The sequence below is a fragment of the Notothenia coriiceps genome, unplaced genomic scaffold (assembly GCF_000735185.1).
Source record: "Notothenia coriiceps isolate Sejong01 unplaced genomic scaffold, NC01 NC01_scaffold00037246, whole genome shotgun sequence".
NCBI classification, from domain to species: Eukaryota; Metazoa; Chordata; class Actinopteri; order Perciformes; family Nototheniidae; genus Notothenia; species Notothenia coriiceps.
Window position 1 is genome coordinate 12,591,969 of NW_011369947.1, and position 6,000 is coordinate 12,597,968.

The 6,000-nt window shown below is 37.8% G+C and overlaps 1 long non-coding RNA gene across 2 annotated transcripts in view; it reads left to right on the forward strand.

Moving 5' to 3' along the window:
* Positions 1-1,527: 1,527 nt before the first annotated feature.
* The window catches only part of LOC104965804 (uncharacterized), a 5,556-nt gene continuing 1,083 nt past the window's right edge, over positions 1,528-6,000 (forward strand). The window contains exons 1-3 of one of the 2 annotated variants that reach the window (XR_800583.1): positions 1,528-1,858; positions 4,759-4,785; positions 5,878-5,994. This is a non-coding gene — a long non-coding RNA (uncharacterized lncRNA). Of the gene's footprint in view, positions 1,859-4,758; positions 4,786-5,877; positions 5,995-6,000 lie in introns of those variants that run through there. The other variant, XR_800582.1, reaches the window with a different exon arrangement.

Below are 6,000 nucleotides of genomic sequence, written 5' to 3' on the forward strand. Positions count from 1 at the left end.
ATAGTAAACATAAAATAGCTTTCTTTTGTAGATTCATCTGTGCAAAGGAGAATGTGCTTGTTGCTCCACTCTTGAGGTTAAGAAGCTTGCATTTCTATTCACATACGATGTTGTAACAAGTCATACATTTTTTGCAGATGTAAGGCGAATTGCTGGTGAAAATGTAATCTATTCTTATTATTTAAATGATGTCCGAACTGCCAACCACATCATAAGACAGAAATATGTTGCGTGACTGAATACAGATGAATTTGGTTTGCGTTTACTTCATTCTGCTTGCTTAAGAGCTACTTCCTGATAATCAGAATCTATATTCTCAGAAGTGGAAATAACCAAATGGCATGTGTGCAACTGGTTTAGGAGGAAATCTATATTTAGAAAATGTGTCAGAAATGTGGTGTTCCCATTGGACTTCAGATTCACATTTATGTTCACCAAAATATATTATTTCTAAGAAGGCAAGCAGCTAGTCTGTAACCTATTTAATCCCATCAGAATAAACACTAATATCTTTCTAAAGGTTTTATGTGATCTACTGTATGTGTTATTTTCTTGACTTTGTATTCTAAATATACCATTGAGATTCACATCACCCTCGCCTTGCTGTAGAGACTCTACCACCTCAGAATCAAAGTGTCTAAATTCTAAAATGGGTCTTCTAAGTTGCATGTATTATTTTCATTCAACTGCATGAACTAGCTGACTGTGTTTCATCCACATTCATCTCAGCCCACCACCCAGTGTGTGAGTCTCGATCCCCGGAGAGTTTCTCCACTCCTCTCCTTCCTGTTTTATCCCCTATTTTCTTGTGTATGTAAACAGAAGTGAAGCATTTAAAGCTCCAAGGCAGAGAATGATGATCAAACACTGTACATGATCAATGACTTTGAAGAGATCTAACAGCCCTTATACATATATTTCACACAGAAGGAACAGCAGAAATGTAAAAAATCACTTCTGGAGCCAATGGCCACATGTTTCTCTCTGAAGACTGAAAGAAACAACATTTGAGAAAGGAAAGACTGCATCTTTTTTGTCTTGCACATTGTAGTGCGAGCTCCTCGTGCGCTTTTGATAACATGGCCGAACGTCTGTAGGCCTGTAAGCTTAAGAGCAGGGAGGAGTCAGCACCAAAGAAGAGGAGCTGTGAGAGGTAGCACTAATGTATGTCAAATGTTTCAGATGTAAAATAGCTCATTCTGATGTTGAACAGTCTAACAAAAGCCAACTAGACAGAGGACATTGACCTGGGAAGCGTCCATGTTGTTTAACATCCCCATTGTCTTTCTCGCTGTCTATTGACATGGAGTTAAACTGTCAAACAATGTGTGCTAAGCATGTATCTAAAAAACCTCCAAATCATAAACTTTAAGTAAAAAAAAAGCTGAAATTCACTCTTTTGTTTCACAAGTCAGATGGTTTTCACACTTAAACACAAGAGAGTGAAGATTAGATGAGAGAAGACTTCCTGTTCTCGTGGTCGAGCTGAAATGAAGCTTCCTGTAACCAAGTGTTAAGGTAAAGGCAGTCTCTTTTTGTGTGACATCACTCCCACTTGCTTGACTTGAAACCAGAGGCGAGGTTTAGGGTTTGGGGAACAAGTCCAGGAAGCTGCGTCCACTGATAAGACAAAAAACGTATGTAGTTTTAAATAACGTCTTTTGACTAATTTCTCTCTTAGAAGTGAGTATAGAATAGGGGATACGCTTCTGTTTGACGGTGACTACCTGCCCGTTGGTCCCCACCAGGACTTTACTGCATGGTGTGTGTCCGAACACACCCTAACTCCTGGAAATGGCAGGTCGCTGTGGACCAACGACCCTGCTGCTCTGGGCTGGGATCATCGCTTTGGCCAACTGTAAGTACCCAAATATTCATTTGGTTGATGAGGAAAGGGAAATAAATGGTGTTTTAGAAAGTTGTGCCTTCGTGATTGTCATCGGAAAGTTGTTCAGATGGAAATAAGTCTATATATGATGCAAAACACAAGTGATAGCCAACTGTACCTGATAAGGTCTTTTATTCTTCTGATCTGTTTTTAAAGCATATGGTTGATCGAGTTTATGAGAACAAGGAGAAACGATTTCCATTCCTCAGATAGACATGAATCTTTCAGCGCAAATACGCTTTATAACTTGTTTTTTTTAAACTGGAAAACATCAGCACACAAACTAAAGTCATTTAAACTAAAGCTAAGGGCAGAAATGACAAGCTACAGTATATCATGCCTTTGAGTTGTGCCTCCATTTGTGCTACTTCACGTTTCTTAAAGACATTACAGAGCACACTTGATGTGAGAAGCTGAAAAGTGACAGGTTTGGGAGCCCCTTTGGCATAAGAATAAACAGTTATGTTCCATCAAAGAGCGCTGTTAATAAGAAGACTCTTTAAAACATGTTCTTACACTTGCTACAAAGCTGTGGGAATTTTTGCAATCATGTTTCTGTTCTGCTTTGACATTGTGTGTGTGTGTGTGTGTGTGTGTGTGTGTGTGTGTGTGTGTGTGTGTGTGTGTGTGTGTGTGTGTGTGTGTGTGTGTGTGTGTGTGTGTGTGTCTGTGTGCGTGCGCGCGCGCGCGTGTGTGTGTGTGTGTGTGTGTGTGTGTGTGTGTGTGTGTGTGTGTGTGTGTGTGTGTGTGTGTGTGTGTGTGTGTGTCAGAGATGAGAGGATTTTTCTGGGTGTGTCCCTTCAAGTTCTTCACTTCAACCCTAGTGACTTTGGGTTTTGTATAAGATAAAAATCTGTGTGCGTGTGGTTTGTGTGTGTGTATCTATGCGCATTGTGCAAATGTGCGTGTGTTAAATGAGACCCTCCTTACTGCCTCTTGCATCACTCAGAGTTCTGCTACTGTTGAGCACATCAAATTATTTCTGCTATTTTCAGCTCAGATGTCTGTCCATGTGATCTGAAATAAACCCTTGAATCTATGTATCTTACTTAAGTGAAAGTGTACAAGTATAATCAGATAAATATACTTAAAGTATTACAATCACATCATGCTGTTTCTGCCGAAAAGTGGCCTGTGTAAGGGAAGATATTTATTCAAACAGTACATACTTTTGACATGCAACACACAAGTGTACCACAACTTTCCACATCATGAAGTTTAAGCATAATATAGCAGCACACACAAACCAGTCAAAGACAAATCCTTTTCAAAACTAAGCTCAACTTTGTCTTCTTTAACCTTTTTAGATTTGTATTATCGATCACATGCACACCACATGTATATATTCAAACCAACTACATGAAGGCAACAGTGCCCCATTAAGATGGAAAATTGTCGCGCTCTCTTTAGCTGCTGCGGGACAGAGTTCTGTGATCAAGAAGTTGACCACTTCCGTGTTCCATTCGAGTCGCCTTCATTTCCTGGTAGAGCAGAGCAGAGCACCAAGCAGACTAAAACAGAGCACAAGCAAATGACTTGAGAATTCATGAAAAAAGGGGAAGTTCAGTGTGTAAAATGAAGAAGTGAGGTCACAAAAGTTAGACACGATTAAAGCTGTTTCTCAGAGGAGGGGGAGCGTTTATGTCAATGCAAAATATGAGAAGAAAGTAGAAGCAGATTTTTTGATTGTGATAATGATGAACCCTGAAAACTGATACATAAGAGATAAATCCAGACACTGTATCAGTTTCTTTACCAAATTACAGGCAAGTAAATGGTTTCAGGGTCAAGTGTGGCGGGCAACTTTGCACTGTTACATTTATTCTTCTGCTTCTTTTTCTCTCAGATGTGGACAAATGCTTGTAACCTTGGAAAAGGTGATGTTAAAATATCACACTTTTCTTTCCAACTTAACTCTGTAGACACTGATTAAAACGTAACCAAAGGACCAACAAGCTTCACTTAAAACTATTCTTAAAAACAACTTTAAAAAAAGATGTATTTATGATAAGAATTTGAGTTTGAATAACGTTTTCCCAGTAGCTTTTTGAGTTACTCATAAAGAACAGTTGACACGTCTCAAACAACTTTCTGAAACTATTCAGATCAGTCACCACAAAGTACAAAGGTTGTAAATGTCACTGCAGAGAGCATGCATCTCTGCTCAATGTAGGTAAAAAAGAGCGCCAAACCACATCCTGAGTCTCATTGTTCATCTGTCCCCCATCACATCACCCTCACTGTTCACTGCTGTTACTATTAGGAACAATGAACAGCTGAGATGTGCTAATGGTAAACGTATTCTTAAGTTGTGTATGCATGTAGTGAGGAAACAGCCAAATCAATTAACATTATTATCAATAACACCTTTACATGTAAATGACATGTGCTGATATTGACTTGGTAAAACTAATGTAATGTAGAATGCAGAATGGTATGAATACAATTTGTTTTTGAGATATAAAGTATTTTTGATGACATGACTGGCATGAATTTTATTTTGAATGATAATAGTTTTCTAAAGAAAGGAGACAAAGACCATTAGTGCTTCTACATTGGCCTGTCTTCGGTCTAAACTGAAACTAATCTTGTATGGGGATTTTGTAGGTTTCATCGCAAAGCAGGAAGTAGCGGTTTGCCTTCTGAAATAGCAAATGTGGCTTGTTGCCGCATTGTTATAGCAACCAGGTTGCACAGTGCTGTCTCATGCAGAACTTGATGAGCACGGTTGCATGATAATGCCTCGGCCCAGCAGGAAGGGTTTCATCTTTTTGATGAAGTTGATGTTTTAAAACATAAAAAAATACTTTCCATTTTCATTTTTTCTTGACAAAAAGCCACAATGATTTACATGTATTTTCTCTTTGCAGGTCAAACAGCAACTTCAGATACAACCAGTAAGTGGCTAAACTAAAATATTTAACTTTCCTTACATACATAGTATGTTTTAGATAGTTTTTATATTTTGTGCTCACTTGCTTTGCAAAGGATGTATAATTCACATTTATGTTGAAGTCCAGTGCAAACGTATTGTTAAATTCATACACAGTATACAGTCTTACTTTGTGTTAGGGCATTTTACCTGTTTTAAATAAATTACACCTTAAATTAAAAATTAAATAAATTAAACCTCATAGCATCTACACTTTTAGGAGTTTTAACTTATTCACATGGTGTTTGTGCATAATATGTTGATAATATTATACACAGCAATTATCTCATGCTTGTGTCCATAATAAAATGTATTAATGTTTTGTTTCCTTGTCTGAGGTGCCTGCATAGTGAGTTTAAGTTAAATACAAGCCACATTTTATACTTTACTGTTACTTTACCAGTACTTTTCAATGCAACAAAAATAGGAATAGGACGAATACTAAATATATGTTGACGTAAATGTAGTTTTGAAAATGATAAAAAAAAAAATGTAATCTAATTCAATACTCCTTGTTTTATAGAAATACATTGTGAGGGTTTATCCAACAGGTTCTGTGTGAAAGCTGTAGAAATGTGTCATCATAGTCGTGTTTCATCACATCAAACTTTGTTTTTGACCCTGTGAAGAAGCTAAGCTAAGTAGCTATCATGTAACATCACTGTACCTCCCTTTACACAATCCTGTTCGAGTTGGCAACCTTGCTAGGGTTTTGTCATCCTAAAACAGGAAGTATTTAATCTCACAGCATTTCAACTATTCTAGCTGAATTGTCCTACTGAGCACTTCCAGCTGTATGCTTCCTTTCCTCCTCTGGAAATACATTTGGTCTTGCTCTGTGCTACTATGTGTGTTTCAACTTTTCTCCTCTTATTAAAACAAATGTATTTTAGGACACATGTATAAGAATTGACAAGTGGTAACACCATCTTTCTGACAACAGGAAACAGAATTAATTAATTTGCTGAGTTAATTTGTGTTCCTGTTGCTCCTTTTGATGAACTAGCGTTGTCATATTGTGTTTGGCCTGATTTATTTTTATTTTCTTGGAACGCAGATGTTTCAACCACCTTACCTCCACGCACCAGCACAAATTCCTCTTCAGCATTCAGTTTACCAAACAGCACCTCAACTCCACGCACCATGACAGAAACTGCTGCCATATCTCCAGACAATCAAA